The 21037-nt window shown below is 38.9% G+C and overlaps 1 protein-coding gene across 3 annotated transcripts in view; it reads left to right on the forward strand.

Annotated features, from left to right (window-relative positions):
* Positions 1-21037, forward strand: part of LOC6725770 (teneurin-a) — a 198599-nt gene that overhangs the window by 972 nt on the left and 176590 nt on the right. For all 3 annotated transcript variants that reach the window (XM_039297391.2, XM_044923645.1, XM_039297392.2), the window contains exon 3: positions 17352-17385. The gene's annotated coding sequence lies outside the window, so the exon portion shown is untranslated. The remainder of the gene's footprint in view (positions 1-17351; positions 17386-21037) is intronic.

Consider the following 21037-nt stretch of genomic DNA (forward strand, 5'->3'; position numbering starts at 1 on the left):
TTGATTCTATTTCGATTCTTGGTTTTTTTGGTTAATTAACATTTGCTGTGGGTCACTTGGAAAAAATTGCATAATTCAGTAATGGAATAATAATATTGCATAACTATTCGAATGCGGTAACCGCCAAACTAACAGTTTTATACATTTATTTAAATGGTTAATAATTATTTGGTCATCTTTTTATTTTTGTTTGAATATCAACATCAAAAGGTAAGTAACCGTTAGCATCTATTTCTATAGACTTAATATGGAAATAAGCGCATTGAATATCAAGGAAAGGGTATACATACTTCGGCTTGCCGTAGTTAAGTTTCACTATCGCTTTCGTTTGAGGTTGGTAAGTGCAAATTACGGCATTGATTGACAATAAACTATTATAAATGCCGTGATTAAAAAGAAATTGCAGTAAATGAATAGCACTTAAAAAGTAATAATTAAAAATATGTCACTTAATAAAACTGATTACCGATCATAATCGTTGAATTGCCGTTACACACTTATTATCGGATTATTGAAATGGGATTTTAATAGTTTTCAATAAATATAATCTGTGTATGGTATGCAACAATTATTTGAAATACTTCCTTCATATTTTGCAATGAAAATATATAATTTATATCCCATCTTAAAACTCCGGGGATCAACCGAGCCGCACAATTGCCATGGCCGCTGTAAACGAATCGAAAATTTGTTTGCCAAACGCTTTCACCCAGGGGTCTAATTCGATTTGGTCAACTGCAGCTAATAAGGTCAAACTGAATGAATGAATGTGTGTGTGTGCTAGTTTTTGGCCGGCGATATATTTAGCATTTTACACGATACCTGATTTATGGACTACATCCTAGTTGGAGGTATCCGCATCCTCCGGTGGCAGTTCCATCATCATCGGATGCCGAATCGAATGCCGTTAATAATGGAGCCCGGCCGGGGGCCAATGAATTTCATAATAATTAAATTAAAATCTGTTTATTTATGCACTTAAGCCGCAGCAGCAGCAGCGACAGCAGCAGCAGAGGCACAAAAATGCCAATAATAATAATAAACACAAGTAATAATAATAACACGGCTTACAACCATTCGGGGCGACCATTCGAATGAAATATCTAGATTAAATATTATTTATAATTAAAGCAAACAAATGTTCGTTCGTTCGTTCTACTGTGCCCTTTGCAAATTCCCCCTTAAATGCTCCGAAATATGCAGTAATTAAAACAAAACAAAAATATGTGCATAAACATGCCTGTGCATTTTGTATTTAAATCAATATTGCGACCAAAGCAACTAAAATGCCTGACTGAAACACACACTTTCGCAAGATGGCAAACTAATTTGAAATGGAAAATAAGTTCTGATCTGCAGCTGCAGCTGCCGTCTTTGATTGAGATACAAATTTCATATTTACCCCGCCTTCTACATAATCTCTCAATTAGCCCGGAAAATAAAGAGATGCCAGTTGAGTGGGCGAATTGCCTCCTCGGGCGGAGAATTGCCAGCAAAATGAAAATTAAATATTTATGATAACTATAGGGGGCCACGACAACTTGAGCGAGGCGAAATGCTCAATGTATTGACAGTGGCGCTGGACTGGGCACTTTCTGGAGGGGATTGGTGATTGGGGATCGGGGATCGGGGCTTGCAGATTGGCTGCACCACTTCCTTTGACAACCAACATCGAGTGCAGCACTGTGGGTGGGTTGCATTTTTGTTGCCACAAAGAAAAATGGAAAAATGCACAGGAACACAGTGCAATGTGCAAGCGAAAAAAATTAAATAATAATTGCAGCAAATGGTAAACAATGGGACTCAGTTTTGTTTACTACGCTGCTGCTCGTTCAAAGCTTCTTTTATTTATTTATATTTTACTTACTGAATTTGAGGAATTCTGTTCCGCTTTTTACCTGTCATCGATTTTCTTCTGTTTTACGACAGCTTTGTCTGTTGATTCTGTAGCTGCAGAATGAAAACTATTTACATGTTTAATGCATACATTTTTATTTAACATTGATTTACTTTAAGCTGGCTGCTGGTCTTCTTAAGTTTTAAATGTTGCATATTTTTGTTTATATATTTTTTTTTTGTTATCACTTTGCATATATTTATGTATATCTATGTATATCCAATTACACCATTTGCTCTTGGCCATTGAATTTTTTATAAAAAAAATGAAAGATGTTATTGTTGCATCAATTTAAGTCACATTTGCATTTCGTTTTTGTTGCAACTATTACTTTATATTTTTTGTGCATTTGCATTTGATTCAAAAAAGCATTCCAAGCAAAACATTTATATAATATTTTTTTCTCTTCTGATTGCAACAAATTTAATTGGTTTTTTTTTGTTGTTATACATGCCACTTGTGTTTGGCTTATTGTTTTCGAGCAAATTGCCCTTAAAGTCGGATTGAATATCTTGTGTGGTTCAACAATTGATGATTGTGTTGCTGAATATTATTTAAAAAAATTACTAATAATTCTGTGTGTGCAATTAGTGTTTTATTTTTTACTTTTGTTTTAGCATTTTCTATTCAACAAATAGCTGTAGGTATTTTAGAAGTTAAGTCGATTCTTGTGATATAAATATTAAATATATAATAATGAACTTTAATTGATATATCTTAATTACGCTGCATTGGTTGTAATGATTTTCCATTTGAAATTAATTGTTTGTTAAAATGTTTCTTAGAAAATGATAGATTTTCTGTAGTATTTTCTCTGCGCTTCTGTGTCTGAGCTTTTGATGTTGCCGCGGACTTTTACTGATGTTGCACATAGCCGACCGATGTTGCACGTTGCGAGGTGCCACTTTTTATGCTTAGCTTAGCCTGTGGCTCAGTCGGCACGGGACACGTGGCAGATTCCCTCCTGGAGGTGCCGAGCTTCTACCTTGGATTTAGCATGGGGATTTCTTTAATGGATCTTGTGCCGGCACTGATTTTGTTCTACAAGCAAAGTGCATTTGCACGCAGATTGCAGATTGCAGATAGCATGCTCTCAATGGTTGTAAACATTTCACTTTTTACTCCGACATTTTTTAATTTTCCTCCTTTTTTTTATTAGTACCCATTTCTGTGTAATGGGAATTAAGCCATCGGCCGCAATCAACCTTGTTATCGTGCTCAAATTGCAAAATTTACATACATTCGGGCTCCAAGGGTAAATAAGATTAGGCATGAACCTCGCCTGCAGATTCATGGCCATGGAATGCAAATGGATGTGTGCCCAAATGTATATATATAATATTTATATATATATGTATGGTATATGTGGACTTTTGGCGAAGATGAGTAACCGCAAGTGGGCGATCCTAATTGATGGTTTCAAGATGCTAGTTATCCTTTCGGTTCATTGGTTAATTGCAAATGTGCATTTCTAACAAATTACGGTGAGATGTGTGCCACATTGTGCCGGAAATTTCGAACCTTGCAGCTAAACGAATGGTAATTGTTTTCAATCAGCAGCTAAACTTTTGCATATTGTGCTTGGAAAGTTGCAGCATAAATAGGTGATTTAATATGCTATTAATATGCTTGCACACAATTCGCAAGACAGATTAGGCAAAAGTTGAAATAAGCAGCTTAGTCTAATTTCAAATCCCGAACATCCTCTTAAATTCAAGCGGCTGATTGCGTGTAACGTTTTTTTTTTTTAGCCAACAGCTTAATTTGCGATCATGAGATTGTCCAGCTACTTTTTTTTGTTTTTTTTTTTTGGTCCTTCTCCGGTTTTTCTTCAACCAAATGAGATTCATGAGTCCGGCGAACACGTTCCTCATTTTACAGTGGAAAGGACATTGGGCATTCCTTTCATTTTAATAGTGTCACGTTCGGCGCGAAAACGGAAGACCCGAGGCGCTCGTTTGATAACTCAATTGTACCAGGCCCGACGCCTCAAATTGAATTTAATATTAATTAACTAATTTCAGTGCTGACTTCACTTTTAATTAACTTGTGACCGCCCATCGCCGCACCGTCTACTATCCAGTGTCTAGTATATATGTATGTATGTATATATCTGTCGCATACCATCTTGAAATCATCTCGGCACCGACTGCGACGCTAATTTCATTTGATTTTGGCCAACATTTGAGGCAACCTGTCCTTCCGCTACCTCCCTCGGGAATTCCCCGCTTGCTCTTGGCCCACTTCCACCGACTTTTCCTGAGGAGAAACGACTGTCCTGGCGAATCTCTCAGGTATGGCTACGTTGACTTCACGTAAATACACGTGCCATCGCCTCGCTGGCCACCAAGGAATATTATCCACTCACACATGTTCAGCCATACACAGCGAGAAATAAATGTGCCTGCAGTTACTTTTTGTTTATAATATCAACACTTTTTCACAAATACTTATGTATAATTCTAACTAAAAGAATTTCAATCGGTTACAATTAATTTGAATCATTACATTTGAATAGTTATCATATTCTTTATGTGTACAAACGGCAAACGATCACATAGATACGTTCGTACATCGATGTGCAACGTGTTTTTCCGGCTTAATACCTTTCTCAACTGAATGCGAATGGAAATAACGGTAAATGTACATATACCAGGAAAATTTTACGAAGCGGAGAAAGTAGAGAAAAAAAAAAAACAGGAAACAGCATCGGTGTTTCACTGAGAGTGTGAGTGTGTTGCAGCCGAGCACGCGCCGCTTTTACGTTACGGTCGTGACGTCCAAAAAAAAAAAAAAAAAAACAGAAAAAAAAAACGCAGACAGTTGGCGGAGTTTTCAGAAGTAGTTTAGGGATATCGAGGTAGTACAACCCGCTAACATTTGGCCAACAAAACAAAACGGGATCGAGAAAAAAAAAATCCACGAAATTTCCTTTGTCATGTGCAGCGTTTTCGGAAGGGAGAAATCTGGAAGCCCAAGCCACCGTTATTGACAGCACTGGCTCTCAAAAAGATTTCCCAAAGCATTCAATGAGTGACGGACTGACTAAGTGTGCCGAGCACAACTGTACCAGTTGAATCGGACCCAGCGCGCCAGGGTAATTTATCGATAGCATTGGGCATATCGATTACTGGGGCTGCAGTGTCAGCTAAATTGATTGCTAGCACAACTGTACTAAGAAGTGCATCAATAAGTTATGTAAGCTATCTCCCCAACTCAGATATCAGTTATCGATAGAATCTGAATTTCCTTTTTAAGTGTTGAATCTTTGAATTTGCACCCTTAGCTGAGGGTTATAGTTTCGTACAATTAGTTTTAATTAAACGTACCTTAATTGACGAGCTGTAATTGAAAGCCTTGTGTGTATATAACTTAAAAGCCCAAATGCACAGCAAGAGCCAGCATTTCGGGATGGTTTTCGCTCGAATTCAAAGCTAAGGCATTTGAGACCATATAAATTGGAAGCAAATTAGCGTTAATTGTGTGTAATCACTTTCATTGTGCAAACAAGGTGGGATTACCCATAAAGGTTCCACATATTTGCTGTTTCTACGAACTGGCCAATGAGGATTTGAAGTTACTGGAGTCTTGGCATCATAACTGGGTTCAATAATCTGTGGGCTGCACTTTAATAATTTATGGTATCTAGCACATTTGAATGGAAATGCAAAATTTCGCTAATTTAACATAAGCACTAGGTAAATATAATCGTTTATTTGCAAATATTTGATACTGTTTTAATACTTAATTTTAAAGTACGTAGGCACATTTTGATATTACGACTTTGAATGACCCATTGATAAAGTTAAAAAAAATAAATACACTTTACTTTCTGTTTGCGTGTTCTCTTTGTTTATTTTTATTCTTCTATATTTGTACTTCTTTCTTGGCATCCCTTTCCCTCGTTCTCTCCTTTGCTTTTGGGCAAACTCTTTTGTTTTCGTTTCGCTTTCATACTTGCTCTTTCGCTTTGTGCAGCAATTTTTGTTTATTTTCTGCGGCTCCGCTTTTGGCATCTTTCCAGTGTGTCAGTGTGCTAGACACACACAACCACACATATACACACACACACACACACACTCACGTGGCGTGAACACACAAATAAACATACATATATCTGCAAATGCACTTTACGTATCTATGATCCCAGTTCCCGTTTCAGTTGTATTGATATTGGCGAAAGGGCTTTGGATTTATGCTTTATTTGCCAGATAATTTGCAGGGTAATTCGGGGTAGCTTGGTACCAATAGCCAATATGATGCAGTTGTTATAAAGTACTGCAGTATTTATGTATTTGTGCGGGCTTCTGTTTGTGAATTGGTTTTTATATGAATTATATAAATTTTTTTTATATCTTTATATCTTTTGAATATGAATTGCAATTTATACCGAACGCAAGATGAATTCTTTCCCAAATTCAATTCCCAAATTAATCAAACTGTCAAATAATATGAAATACCTCTATCTGGCCATATTATCATAATGATAATAAACACTTTCGCACGAATTGGTTGCGTGAAGAAAGCGTAGCATACATTTGGGGGCACCATAGATCATCCGTCAGTCGATTCCCCGCTGGCAAAACACTTTCTCAATTGCTGTTGTTTTTGCAACTTTCGCGGAAATCGCGTGCCAGAAAACGCTAAAAATGTTTGCCGCTGTTTTTGCTGCTTATTTCCGTTTGCGTTTATGTTTAACTTAAATTCCCTTTAACCGGCCTCAACTTCCGCTGCCCCGTTGCCATTTCATTTGCAACCTGTCGTGGATTCAACTTTTACGCAACGAGAATTGTACGCTGTTGCTTTGGGCCTTTTCATTTGATTGTTTTTTGTTTATTGTTGGCTTTCCTTCCCTTTCATTTTTTTTTTTTTTTTACATTTCAGTTTTACTTTTTTTATTTATTTTATTTTTGGTTTGCTGTTGATTATTTGTGTACTTGCACTATCACGTAACGCGGCAAATGAAGTCGTAAAATGTCGGTTCACTCTTTGGCGCTTTATACGTAATCCCTGCCGGAATTTTCATCCCTTTTCCGTCGACGGATGGCAAACTCAATGGGTTTCGATTTGGTCCGGAAAACAAGTGGAAATCAATTCAAGTTGAATTATAATTACATGCTAGAGAGGTGGGAGCGGGATTCAATTTTGCATTCGGTCTGCAGGGACTTACAAAATAATCAGAAAGCGGCAAAATAATCAGAAAAAAATATAGATTTATTTTAGTATTACGTGCTATGAAAAATAGCAATCTTCCGGATAATATTGTAATGCAGTAATAACTTACCAAAGTGACACGGTCTCATCCCTCTTAAGTCTTACTAAAAGTCCAAGAACTGCGGAAAACTTAATTCCGATGTGGAAAATTTACAGTTGTCAACCCGTTGGCTTTCCCCCATTAAGCTGCCATGCATATAAATCAAACAAACAAAAGCTAAAAGTGTGAAAATAAAATAAGGTGTGGTTGCTGTAGTACGCCAAGAAAATGCCACCCAAAACGCAAAGTTACAAATGAGTGAGCGAAAACTTTACGCAAGAAAATTCATTAAAAAATCATATCAATTATTCGGTGACCTGTCAAAGTGTCTTGAAGTGTGGCTGCTGCCCACTTTAAGGATCAACTGGAATAGAGGGCGCGGGGCGGGGATTAATTGGATGATATTTTCCGAGTCCTCGGGGGCAGTAAAAATATTGATGCGAGTGCATTAAGGAGATTATTTCCTGTTGATTCAATGGCTGTGTGTGTGTGTGTGTGTGTGTGTGTGTGTGTGTGCGTGTGCGGTATCATATTGATCCTGAGCCTTTAAAGCGCCTTAAGTCAACACAAAGCAGCTCTGTTTAGGCCTTTGTAAGTCAGCTTAGCCGCAAAATGTGTGCACTGCGAGTATACTTGACCCAAAGCACACATTCCCAATCACCCAGACACCCAAATCTGACCAAAGTCCAGCCTCAAAGCCAAACGAAATGACCTGAAAACTCATCGGGGACTACCAACAGCCGAGCACAGTTAACCGGAATGATAATGATAATGAGCATGATAGGGATGATGGGGTTTTGGCATCGTCATTATCATTACCATTAACAAAAGGCCACCGAGTGGTAGGCTGCACAAAGAATACGCACATATATATATTTATATCTATATATATATATATATATATATATATATATATCGCACCACCACCCGCTTTTGCCTTTTCCATTGACGCCTTCGACTGACTAAGCAGAATTAGTTACAGCTCATTATTGATTTTGGTTACGAATCAAATGAGGCAACACTTCTATGAAAAAGCCAGTAAATTCCATTTAAGGGTAAGTGCTGGAGTCTCAATGAAGCGAATCCGGAAAAAGTAATTGGGGGGATTTAATGAAACGGAGTTAATCGCGCAGGTTGATAGGAAAATCGAGGTGGGAAAAGTCAGTAAAAGGCAGTAAAAGGATACAAATTAATATACATTTTAAAAATATTCGCACAGATCAACGCAGCTACTTAAATCGTGCTTTGGCAATTATAATCAATGCAATTAAAACGCATTGTAGAATGTGCATTAGTTTAAGGTTAATTTACAAACTATTTCTCATTTTAAAAATGTAATAAGTACTCGAGGAGATTTTAAACTGGAGCATTTCACAGACAGATAGCTTTCAACTTCAATTTAATAAAAGCACAGCAGATTGCTGGGCAATGAGAAAGTAGCTCGGATAGGTCAAATCCATCGGGCAGATCTAGCGGAAAAGCAAAAGGGGCGTTGGGAAAGGGGGCGTGGTGTCGCCACAAGGCTATTAACAACAGTTTGCGCAAATGACACTGCAATAAAGTATGGCAACGGAGAAGGAAAAACATTAAAAGGGAAACAGCGAGCATAAGGCAGGCGCACATAAGGATATAGCCGCCCGATCCGCCCATTTATAGACCCCATCCTCCATGCCCCATCTCCCAGCCCCCATTCACCATCCCCTTCCCTCCAACCCCCGTTTGCCATCTTGACCAGTGGTCAGGGAATGTCTTATGCACAGATTTATTATGTGGCCATAAATAAATTACAGGACCAACACTCACAAACACAGACAGTTTTCCGTTTTCCACGGCGGTTGTGCGAAGGAAAATGGCAATGCAAAAAGGGGAGGGGGGGTGGGTTAAGCAGCTCCAACGATTTATATGATAAGGGTTAAAGGGTCCGACGACAGGGGAACGTCATCTCTCGCCCTGAAAATGCTTATTAAAATGCATAGAAAATGTTAAATGATCTAATTAGTGAAATATTTTCACCATAATTAACCAGCCGAGTGCGCAATGCGATGTGCCACACAAAAAAGGGGGTGCAAATTTATGTGTGTGCAAAGGGAAAATGTTCCCTTTTCTCAGCACAAAAATTAATCGCCTTCAAAGCAATGTGTGCCAGAAATGTCGGGAATTTTAAATGAACAAAAGACCAAGAGATAAGACTAATTCCCCCCCGGGCTGGCTAACATAAAAAATGAGTTAAGCTGCGCAATCATAAATGGTACAATCTTGTTTTTTTTTTTTTAGATTTCATATATAATTAAATGTTGATAAGCTGCCACGTAATTAAATACCATCATTTTGGAAACGTACTTATACAGGTGGCAACCAATTACCGCTTAATTACCCACGTAAGTGGCACAATTAGTTTGACATTAGAATGGGTCATGTTTGCTAATTAAGGCACTTGAACTAAAAATACTTGCCCTTTCATTTATTTTAATTATAGAAAAAAAGCTATAAGCACGAACAATGCGATATTTTAGTTAACAAATTGGAAACAGAATAACGTGTTTTATAAATGTATTTCATTGTAATGAATTTGATATTTTAAAACAAGCTAAAAATCGTTGATTTTCTCCCTTCCTCCGCATCAACAGGACATTCTCTCGTCCACAAGCACTTCAATCTCAGTGCGGATTTCAGATACTTTTTTTTTGTTTTTTTTTGCCAAATGTCTAGAGTCTGCTGCAATAATTGCTCAAGACTCGTGAACTTAATTGAATCCAGTGGGCAGTCGCAACGGGCATGGTATTGCTACCTACTTATACGGACATGTGTGTTTGTGTGTGTGTGATGGGGGTGGGTGGTTGGTTGGTGTGGCTCTTCAATTTGAGTGGGGCCTTCGCTGTTGCCTTTGGTTTTTGGGGTGGACCCGATTAGCCGGCGCTATCGACCGGCCTGCCATCCGGTGGCGAAATCCGTTCGCCTCTGACTGACAGCGCCTATCAGTGCGTTTCGATCTGGGACAGGACAGGAACAGCAAAGGCAACTGAAACAGAAACACCAACTGAAACAGTTACTGAAACAGAAACGGAGGCAGAGAATTGCCAGTAAGGACTAAGGACGAAGGACCCATGTCAGGCCAGCTGACTGCGACAACAAAAATGTGACAAAATAAATAAATTAAATTGTTCAAAAATGTTGCAGGTTGTTACTGCTTCCAACATCGCATGTTGCATACGAAATGGAAAACGGAACTTGCCAAAGTTGATTTCTATTTTGGCACGTGTTTCTAGCCAGCCTGCTTAGTGGGCCAAAAATCGGCTACCAACAAGGGCTCCAGGGATGGGGGTTTCTTTCTTCTTCTTTTTTTTTTTTTGGCCATATCGTAATCGGTATCCTGCAAAAGGTACGACTATAGTATGGGAGGGGGTGTAAAGGATCTCGACTCAAGAGGACGCACTCGGGCGTACAGTCATTAGGAATATGGATTCAATTATATGTCGCTGGTGTTTGGCTCTCTCGCACATAAAACAAGAAATACAGTTCGCTTCGTTGTGGAGAACGTGCTCGAACTGCTGATGAAAGCCATCTCGTCGGATATGGTCCAGAAATGTTGGCAAATAATGGAAATATTTACTTCGTGTTTGGGCAACTTTTCGGTTTGCGTGAGTAAACATCATCACATACGCTAGCACACCTATTGAGGTATTACGAATTATTCGGATGGGAGCTCAGTGAAATTGGTAACTTTATACATTGTTTTTTAAGCCACATTTTTGTTTATTTTTGTATGAAGTGAGTCCTGAAATTTTCAGATTTATGTTGTGTACGAAAACATATAGTTCATAAAAAATATCTTAGCTTAATTGTTCTTTTGCTTATAGTATGTAACATGTAACCCAAAATTTATATTTAAACTCATTCAAGCACACTCATAAATTCCAAAATTCTAATGCTAAAAATTCACATTTAATTTCTACTATTTTCCTGGCTATTATTCGTGTTAGGACTCAGTTTTCCCTGCCCGTTGGACGCTTTGAAAAGAAAATGCAGTACATGCAAATCATTCATAATTGTATTTCAGCTGCTTGGCACATCAGTAATTAAGTCAATTTATCATTAACCTGGGGGACCTGCCACTCGCTCTACCGATTCCCCCCCCTCGTCCGCTGCCCATGGGACTACCTATAGGTCCCATGTATATATGCATATATATATATAATGTATAGGTAGGCCATGTATCTAATGGCGGGTCGTAAAATTTATTGCGTATACGCCTTCGTGTTCCATGGAATGCTTTTAAATGTTAAATGTGCAAATTACGCTGCACGTGACTGCGACTGCTACTGTTGCTGTTACAATGACTGCTACTTGGCCAGTGACTTGGAGGAATGTGTGTGAGTGCACTGAAAAAAAACATTTAATGTTTCACTTTAAAATACAAATAAGGTGGAGAAATATTGAAATTTTCTACTAGATGAGTTAATTAATATATTAATTTGCTTAATTTATTCCAAACACCAATGCGAAATGTAAATGTAATTTTTCTCAGTGCTTCTACTGTCTCCGCACAACTGATGGGATGGGCGGGCGTGGCAAGTGGGCGGACTTCTGGCCATCGGCTTGAACGTGGGCGTGAATCTTCACAGCCTCTGTTGGCTTTGACGGCAAACAAATGCTTTGATATTTATTGCCCTTGCAGTCAGCCGCAGTTCACCTTCGGTATACCCATCTCGCCCACTCGCAGCTGGCCCTCTCCCTTCCGCTGCCATGCCCACCCACTTTTCCACCCACTCTTAAGTGGCCAAAATGCGCGAGTAGCAATGTCATCCACGTCCTTGTGTTGCACTTAATGGCACAGAGAGAGAGAGAGAGACGGAGAGATGGCGAGTGGCCGAAGAAAGAGAGCGTGCGAAATTGTTGTCGAGTGGGAGTTTATTGGTTTTGGGGGCGTGGTGCATTAGGCCAAGATTTAAGAGTTAACTTTTGGTCTGGTTCAACGAGGATGAAAACGAAAGTGAAATCTAAATGGAATTTTTGAGAAAAAAATGTGTGTGGATTAAATGGAAAATGAAAGTAATAAAAATGATTACAAGTTTAGAGCTTAAAACTTGCATTTCAAATAATATAAACTAAAAAATAGCTCAACATTTTTCACATTCTAAGCATAAAGTGTGACCAGCTTTAAAATTGATCTCGGATTTGCGTTTGGCAGGTGGTTATGAAATCCCCCCTGTGCTTTTGGGCCAATAAGAAATGCATGTTTTACTTTGTCCCATTATTTGCATTTTTGTTGTTCGGCTCGCTTATATCTTCATTCATAGTTTTTTGCCGTTTTCCACATCGCTGGCATTTCTTCTATTTTTTATTTTTGTGCAATCTAACGTGAAATGAGAGCCAGCAAAATGTCAGCTTGGCACAGTTAAATTCACGTGACACGCCAATATTAAATTTGATTCAACTGCAGCAGATTCATGGGCGCAGAGTGGGCAGGAGCTGGAGCAGGAGCAGGAGCTGGAGCAGAAGGGGTCGGACTGGCATGAAATCGATCGTTGCTTTTGGCCTGTCGCTTTTGGGCCTTTTGCTGCATTTTTTTCTTCATTTGTCTTGCTTTATTTCTCCGCTTTTTTTCAGCGTTTTTCTGTTTCATTTTTTTTTTCTTGCTGCGTTTGTGCTGCTGCAGCAATTAAAACTGAATCAATTATGATTTTTGGCTTTGGCAGTGATGCGGAGAATTGGAAATGGCCAAGTGGATCACAAAATGTCACTGGGATCCGCCGATCAAATGGGCAGTGACCCAATTCCATGATGCCACTTTAAGCGCCAGCCTTTTTTTTTTTGGTCACCGATAAGCCCAAAAACTATAACTAAAATTGCATACTAAGCATAAACAAGTAATTTTTAATATTTGCCTTACAAACCCAGCTATGTTGACAACCAACTTTAAGCGATTGGGAATTTTCAAATGTTTTTTTTTTTTTTTTTTGCCTATTTCCACTCGAACACCCAATCTGCAATATCCGTTCGGAAAGTTTCGAAGCTTCCGACCTGCCTGCAGGCCATGAAAATGTTCTCTTTCTTTTATTTTTTGGCCATTCGCCTAAACAATAAATACGTACGTCTTGCGTTCAATTTTTGGCAATTTATGTGTATGCTGCACCTTTAAGGAAACTTGCTCGAAAAAGTAAATAACATTTTGACCCGTTTGGTTACCTGAGCCAGTTATATATGTCTACAGTTTGGTTACCAATATGTGGCCTGGCATTTGACGTCGACTTTTGATCGCCTTTTTGGCCGGTAAGATTGCGAAGCTGGATGCTGGAAGCTAGAAGCTGGCAGCTGGATATTGGGGGCAGTTCCTGTGGCCACTGGGCCAATGTGGCGTATGCGCCAGAGAACTGCAAGGGTGGCACTTTTTTACCACTCGACTCACACCCTACAATTTTGTGTGCGGGTGCTACCCGCCACGCACATCGCGGGTACTTACAAACACACAGTATAAATCTGAACATGTAGACAAGACACCCCGTTGTGCGCGCACCCGAATCAATACGGTGCTCCGCGTCGCGGGTGCCGATCACACACTGCCTAAAAAGGGATGAGTGAGAAAAACACTTGTGGGTATACCGTTAAACACATGGGTGTTTCCAAAAATACTCGGGTGTTTCCAAAAATACTCGAGTGGTCTCGTAGGTAATCGAGTCACAGACAAGATGCGTAACTCCATGCGTTTTACACTCCATACGTTTACACACTATTCTTTCGGCGTGGCTCTAGACTTTGTCGAATACTTTGTAAAATGCCCTTCATCTTATTATTATATATTATTATTATTATTATTATTAATTATATATATTATATAATATTTTATTATATTATATATTATTAATATAATATATATATATATATATTATATTATATATTATTATATATTATATATATTAATAACGTTATTATTATTTAAATATAGATTATAGTAAAAATAATAGTACATAATGTCACAAAATTCATTTCAAAAATTACTTTATATAAGAATATTTGTCATTAGAGTATTCAGGTAGCGACGTGTGAAAAATAAATAACGGAATGATTCGAAACGGGTGGCACCCTTTGAGTCCATCAAAGACGTGAGCACGAAATTTTTCTTGGGTATTCCCTTTTACCCTTCATTTCTTATACCCGTCACGCTTCCTCCCATACAAATTTTAGGCGTACAAAAAATGACCAGAGAACTGCAGCCCGCATACAAAAAATGACGTGCGGCCGATCGTTGACTGTGCGTCCACTCACCCAAACGGCTCTTGCGCAGCAGGCCTCGGGTGGTTTTTTTACTCGTAACAAAAACACAACGTCGGTAAAACACTCGAGTATTTTGTGTTGCCGCAAGTAGGGTGTCAAAAAAAACGGGGTGCCTAGAGTACCGAGTGTTTATCGGGTGGACGTAGAGTGCGAGTGGCGGGCTGCAGTTCTCTGGTATGCGCAATATTTGTATTACAGTTTCATATGCAGTGCAGGTCGTGCTAGGATGTGTGTGTGTGTGTGTGCTTGTGGAAAATGGAGGAAAATATGGCAAGGGGGGAAGGGAGAGAGACGCGGACCTCCAGGACGCAGAGAAAAACGGCATCAGTTATGGCTAACGAATGCGGCGACGCTTTGCGCCCTTAACTCAAATGTACAACATCAATAAATAAAAAAGAAACGTAGGAGAAGCCAGCTAGGATATAAAAAAGGATAATAAACAGGGTCCCCAAAGAAATCTATAACTGAGTAAGCCACATCAACATACACCCACACACACACACATCTGAGCAGAAGCGGCAACATATCGATAAGGATGTATAAGGACATGTTTGTGGCCCACACACACACACACACACGCACACACTCGAGCACGTTCAAATTTAAACGATTTTCGCGCAAGTGTATGTGTGTGTGTGTGCGCACATAAATTTCCATATGGCGAACGACTCATGCAATATGCAAGATAACTTCGATGAAAAGGCGATAAAAGACACCAAAGCCTCTTACCGCCCACCCACCTCATCTACCTAATGTCGCTGGCATTCAAAATGTATAAGGAATACCCCATTCACCCCCCAGGCACCGAGTACCCTCAACCCCTATTGCAATCCCAATCGGAATCCCCATACCCATTCCAAGCCCTCAATCCCTATCGCAATCCCACTCACATCACACTAATGTATCTTCGTCCAAATTATGAGTGACAGTTGCCAGTTGAAAGGCGGAATGCGCCAAAAGACATCAACTTCATATTTTTGCCTTGTCAAGTGGCTGCTGGTGGGTGGGGTGTGTAAAAATGTTCAAGGAATGCAGTGGAATTTGTTTTTTGAAAGGCATTCGCCGATAAATACTGCGGATTATGTGAAACTCCATGGTATTAAGTTATTTTGCCAGGGGTCTTGCTTAAATATTCTCTTTTAAATCGCACAATTAGTGGAGGGGTGCTGATTTAATATTTATTAAAATAAAGTGTGTTGGAATAACTCAAAAATTGCGCAACATTTTTTAAATTGTTGCTTAACTATGATTTAATCCTAAGAGCTCAAAAGCTTGAGTTTTTTAATCTAAAAGAAAAGAAAATTATTGGTGGATTGCCAAAAGAGAAAGTGGTAGAATTGAAGGGTTTCTTTTTTTTGTTTAGTAAATTATATAAGAATATTCTGCCCTACTTTGTTTGAGTTGTAATGAACCAAATGCAATATTGGCTGAACATTCAACGTGTTAGGAACTTGTAATGCACTATTGACTGAGACTACGAGTGCTGTAGCTCAAAAGCAATTACCAGATAGATTTGGCTTAAGACCAAATGCTTGTACCTTTGCCTCTAATGACGATGAAAATCCGGATAATGATCATGATGATGATGATGATGAGTGCGGTGGCCATGCATGATATTTCATCAACTCTCGACTGGCAATCAAAGCTCGTTATCCGCTGGGGCATGCCGTTAGCCTTATAGCAATTCATTTGCCAGCTTAGCTCCCGGCCATCACCCCTTTTTGCAGTTGCATACGGATCCCGTTTTGTGATTTTCCCACGCCACCCATGCCAGTGCTGTTGGCAATACGAGGAGGAGCACTTGAGCGTGCGCCAAATTAAAACGCCGCAAAATGTCAAGTGCTGCAAATGCCAAAAGAGAGAGAGAGGGAGAGAAAAAGAGAGAGAAAGAGAAAGATGGAGAGAGAGTGAGGAAAAGCGAGAAAGAGTGGGGAAAAGTGGGTGGAAAATGCAGGTGGGGGTGGCTGGGGATAGTGGGACAGACAGAGCGGAAGGATACGCGTCGCAGTTATTTTAATGAGCATTAAATGATGTGGCAAGCCACCCACTTCCACTTTACCCACCCCACCCTCCCCTTCACCCTTGAAAGCGCCACCCCCTTTGCGCCTCATTTACGGCTTAATTATGGCAATCGACAAATATGCAGCAAAGTATGCAACACATTTTTGTGCACCATCCCCTGCTGCCTAAAACAAATCTCGATTGCTATGTTTTACAAGGCCAACACAAAAATGGGGGTTAGCTGACACCGCCCCCCCTATCCCCTATACCCTAACCCCACCCCCACACCCCCCGCACCCATTGATAAGAGAAAAAAAAACGCGCCTGACAGCGTTGCAAATTTATGGGACACACAAAAATCTTTTGTACTCGAGCCACCAAACCAGGCTCAAAACCATTTTATGCAAGCCAGCAGCATCAGGAGGAATGGAATAGAATAGAATAGAATGGAATGGAATAAAATGGGAAGGGAATGGAATGGAATGATATTGCAGGGTTGATATAGGGGCGGCTGGATCCAATCGTTTTTTGGGGCATCCGATGTGACATCCGTGGAATTGGTTGAGCGGGATTACGGGGTTATAAAAGGGGTTACTGCGGTGGTGGTGGGGGGAAATTGAAACAAATGTTTTAGAGATATTTATTCGCATATTTGCATAATGCTCTGGCTGCGTCGGCTGCACTTTTTATGCAGCTTTCTATTATTCATATAGAAATGGAAGCCCATTTCCCACGCAACCCAAAAAAAATCAGGCTTACTTTCAATCGTTTCAACTTTATGTTGCATTTGTAAGTGACTTAGTATTACTCGTTTAACTAAAAAGTTATATTTATTATATTAAAAAGTAATGTTTAATACGTATTTATAGCTTTCTTGTTTATATAATTAAATATTAATATATATTTTTCTCTCTATATCTCTTGCAGAATATCTCTGATCGTATATTTATTTGTTTAAAAGGTGAGTGACTTTACTTAAAAAATATTTTACTTATAACATTACTGTTGTATAAAAAGCTGAAACTAATTGCTTAGTGTTTCGAATGTTTAATCACTTTGAGTTTCTAATGAAATAGTTACTCTGGCATTTTCAATTGCCAGCATCTGTTTAGACAAAGTGATTAAGTGGCTAGTTTATGGCTTTGTTTTGTATTACTTTTTTTTTTTTGTATTTTGGCTAAAAGAGATGGATGACAGGCACTCGATGTTGTGACAAATGCGTTTCGAATGGGGCCAAGTGTGTTTTTATGCCACACACATTTAACATTTAACGCAGTGGCACTTTAGTCAATTAGCTGAGCAGATGTTATCATGTTTGTTTTTTGTAGCTGGAGTTTTAGTTTTCGGTTTTAGCCATTTGTGACACGTACGTGCATCAATGCGCAGCAGAAGAGCGTTGGGTTTTCCGGTTGATTTTGCATGCATTTATTTATGATTTCGATGGATTTCTATGGGAAATTAAAACAAATTGGTAAATAAATAATGCACACACAACGGCAAAATCATGCGAAATTATTTATTTAAATTTTTGCTCTCTCTACTTTTCTGTGCATTATTTTTTTCCTTTTTTTTGCATACCCAATACAATGCAAAACAATAAGCAAATTGTCCATCTATTTATATCTGTTTGTTGTCCGGCTTTCTGTTGTTGTTTTATACACATTATGTATTTGCATTCAATTTTCGATAATTTCCTGTAAAACCCCAGAGTGCCCAAATATATGTACACACATACACATATGTAAATTGACGATATATGCGATATATGGATGGGTTATGAGTAATTTATTTATTAGCGCACTCAATGATGGCTGAAAGCCAAAGGAAATGAAGACTCAGCTGCATTTCAATTATTTGTGCATGTGCTAAATACTTCGCATCGAAATAGGGACAACAATTTCAATTCGATTGCTTGTGCCAGGCAAACAACAGCTCTTTGACACCCACCACAAAACAGTCACCCAGGCACCCAACAACCCCAACCCATCGCTTTTCCAGGTCATTTTCCATTTTCCCATTTTCCCAGTTGCCCCAACGACAGAATCCTGTGTGAACAACATTCAAAGCGTGTCGAAACCTTGGGATTTGAATTCGATTTGAGTAAAATTGAAATTGTTCACCCATTTAATAAACAACAAGAACATCTCGGTTCCATTTGGCCAATTGTAGCAAGAACTGATGTGAAAATCCATATCGCAATGCAAGTTCATGATTTAAGTAGACTTAAATTGCCTATAAGCAGATCAAGATGTTACTGAAAATATCAATGAAACTTGAGTGTTATAAAATTCTTGATATTACATTCTTAAATTTGGTTTTTTTTTTGTGTGTAAGTTTCAAGCAGTTTCTCGACCAACAAGTCGCATCATCATCATTTATTTTCCATCTTGATTGAGTCCATCAAACATTTCGGCCTTCAACTTCAATTGGAATTTCGCATAGCCCCCAGCTGGCAGCATTAGCTTCAATTTGCATTATTTTTGTTTTTTTTTTTTGGGTGTGGAACCTTTTGGAGCTCCATGGAGCCATGGCCACAGATATGCCGACCACTCAGCAAGGTCACCAAATGGGTGGGAGTTGGGCGGCATTCGGAGTGCTGTGGGCAGCAAGGTGAGAGGCTCGCATCATAGCACATTACCATTCATGAAATGCAATTTCACAGCCAAAGGATACACAAAGCACAGGCGCACATAGATACAAAGTGCCCACACACACACACATACGCACACACACATATGGACAAAAGGTTGGTCGACAAAGTAAAGTGCCTTTTTATATACCCCACACACTCGCCATCGGAATAATGGGATATGTGCGAATATACCTTGAATTCGTTATACGAACTGAGTGGTTAAATAAGCTTTATGATTTTATTAAGTTGCTTGCATTTTTGTTGGACTTCTCAATGTGCAACTAGGACTTTTTTTAGATACAAAAATCCTTTGCCACGAATATTTTAAAACTTAACTAGAAAGCTTACTATCAATAACATTTAAGTTTTCTATACAATTTTAGCTACAATTTAAATGCCGTTGTTATAAATATTGAACTATTATCGGATTTTACTCAGCTTCTTTTGTTTTATGGGATCATAGGGTATCAAACTAAGCTCCATGATTTTTCTAAACTCTTCAGGATTTCTACTTGTGTTGCTTCAATGATTTTCGGGCTCACCGCATTAATGTGCGTGCGTTAGGCTTTGTATCTGTGTTTATTAGAGTGTTGCTGAATGTCTGTGTGTGTGTGTGTGTGTGCGTATTGATATGCATATGGAAATAGATGAGGCTGTCTGCATGTGTGTGTGCGTGTGTGGGTGGTGGTGGCCTTTCCTCAATTATGTATGCATGCGTATTAGGCAAAAAGCGGCAAAGTTTTCTGCCTTGCTGCCATACAAAAAGAGTGCACTGAAAAAAATAAACAAAAATAAAAATATGAATTTCTAAGGAATTTTAATTTACGAGGGAATATTTATTAAATTACTTTTCTCATAATTTTATCTAGTATAATAGTATTAGGATGTGATACAATTTGGTAGTACAATCAAACGAGTTCAATTACATATATTTTTAAGGGCAAGTTTTTTTTTGGAATAGCCAAGTGTTGAAATATTGAACATTAAATATATATGTTATATTTTATTAATAATTAATTTGGCTATTATTAGATTTAAAAGTTTGATGCTAAGTGTTTTGCAACTTGGTGCTAAGTGAATTTCTCGCAGTGTAGGGATGGCAAAATAGAGAGTGGTCGCCTGGCAGGCCTGTTAATTAGCGTGGCACACACACACAAACACACACCCACACCCACACACACACTAACACGCACAGTCACCCACATAGACCGCTCAAAATGCAAAAGGCAACGGCAACAAAATGCTACAAATGCGACCAACTTTTGCCTGATAATGAAAATCGAGTTCGTTGTCGTGGCGAAAAGTTTTTGCGAAAAACTTTCATCAAAGGTTACAATTTGTGCCAGGCCTGTATTTCGTCTCGCTCGCACCAATGGGTCCGCGGGTCAGGGGTCACGCCGGGGGTGGGCACTGCGAATCGAGTGGTGGCGAAAGGTGAAAGGTGAGTGTGGGTGGAACTGATGCCTGTCATGGACACCTGATTATATAATTACCTTGCGGAGCTGTTGTTTTCGCTGCTCTCGTTGTTTGATGCTTTCAACTTCAGTCTGTTGTTATTTAATTCGTTTCCTCCAATTTTAATTGTTCACTGGGCGAAATGCACTGAGGCATGTGGATTTTAATTTAATTCAAAATGTACGCGGGGCACTTCAAAGGGACATTTTATTTAAATTAATTATGGAATTCTGCTTTTATAAGCGATAAGAAAAATTTTAAAGTTATTTTAATGTGCGATGTACATTTAAGGGTAGCATTTTAAGGGTCTCCCTTAAATATTTAAACATTTCTTAGTGCATTAAAATTATTGTCCTTCTGGAATGGAGAAACCCTCTACTTCTGACGATCGTTGATCACTCATTGGGACATCCGCTGGAGACTCCTTCTGAAATGTCCGACAGGCAAAAGAAAAAACAACCGGCGACGGAAGGAAGTTTGCAGCAAGTGAAGTGGTGAATAGTGTGCTATCAAGTCGGCAGAGAGT

This window comes from Drosophila simulans, chromosome X (assembly GCF_016746395.2).
Source record: "Drosophila simulans strain w501 chromosome X, Prin_Dsim_3.1, whole genome shotgun sequence".
NCBI lineage: Eukaryota > Metazoa > Arthropoda > Insecta > Diptera > Drosophilidae > Drosophila > Drosophila simulans.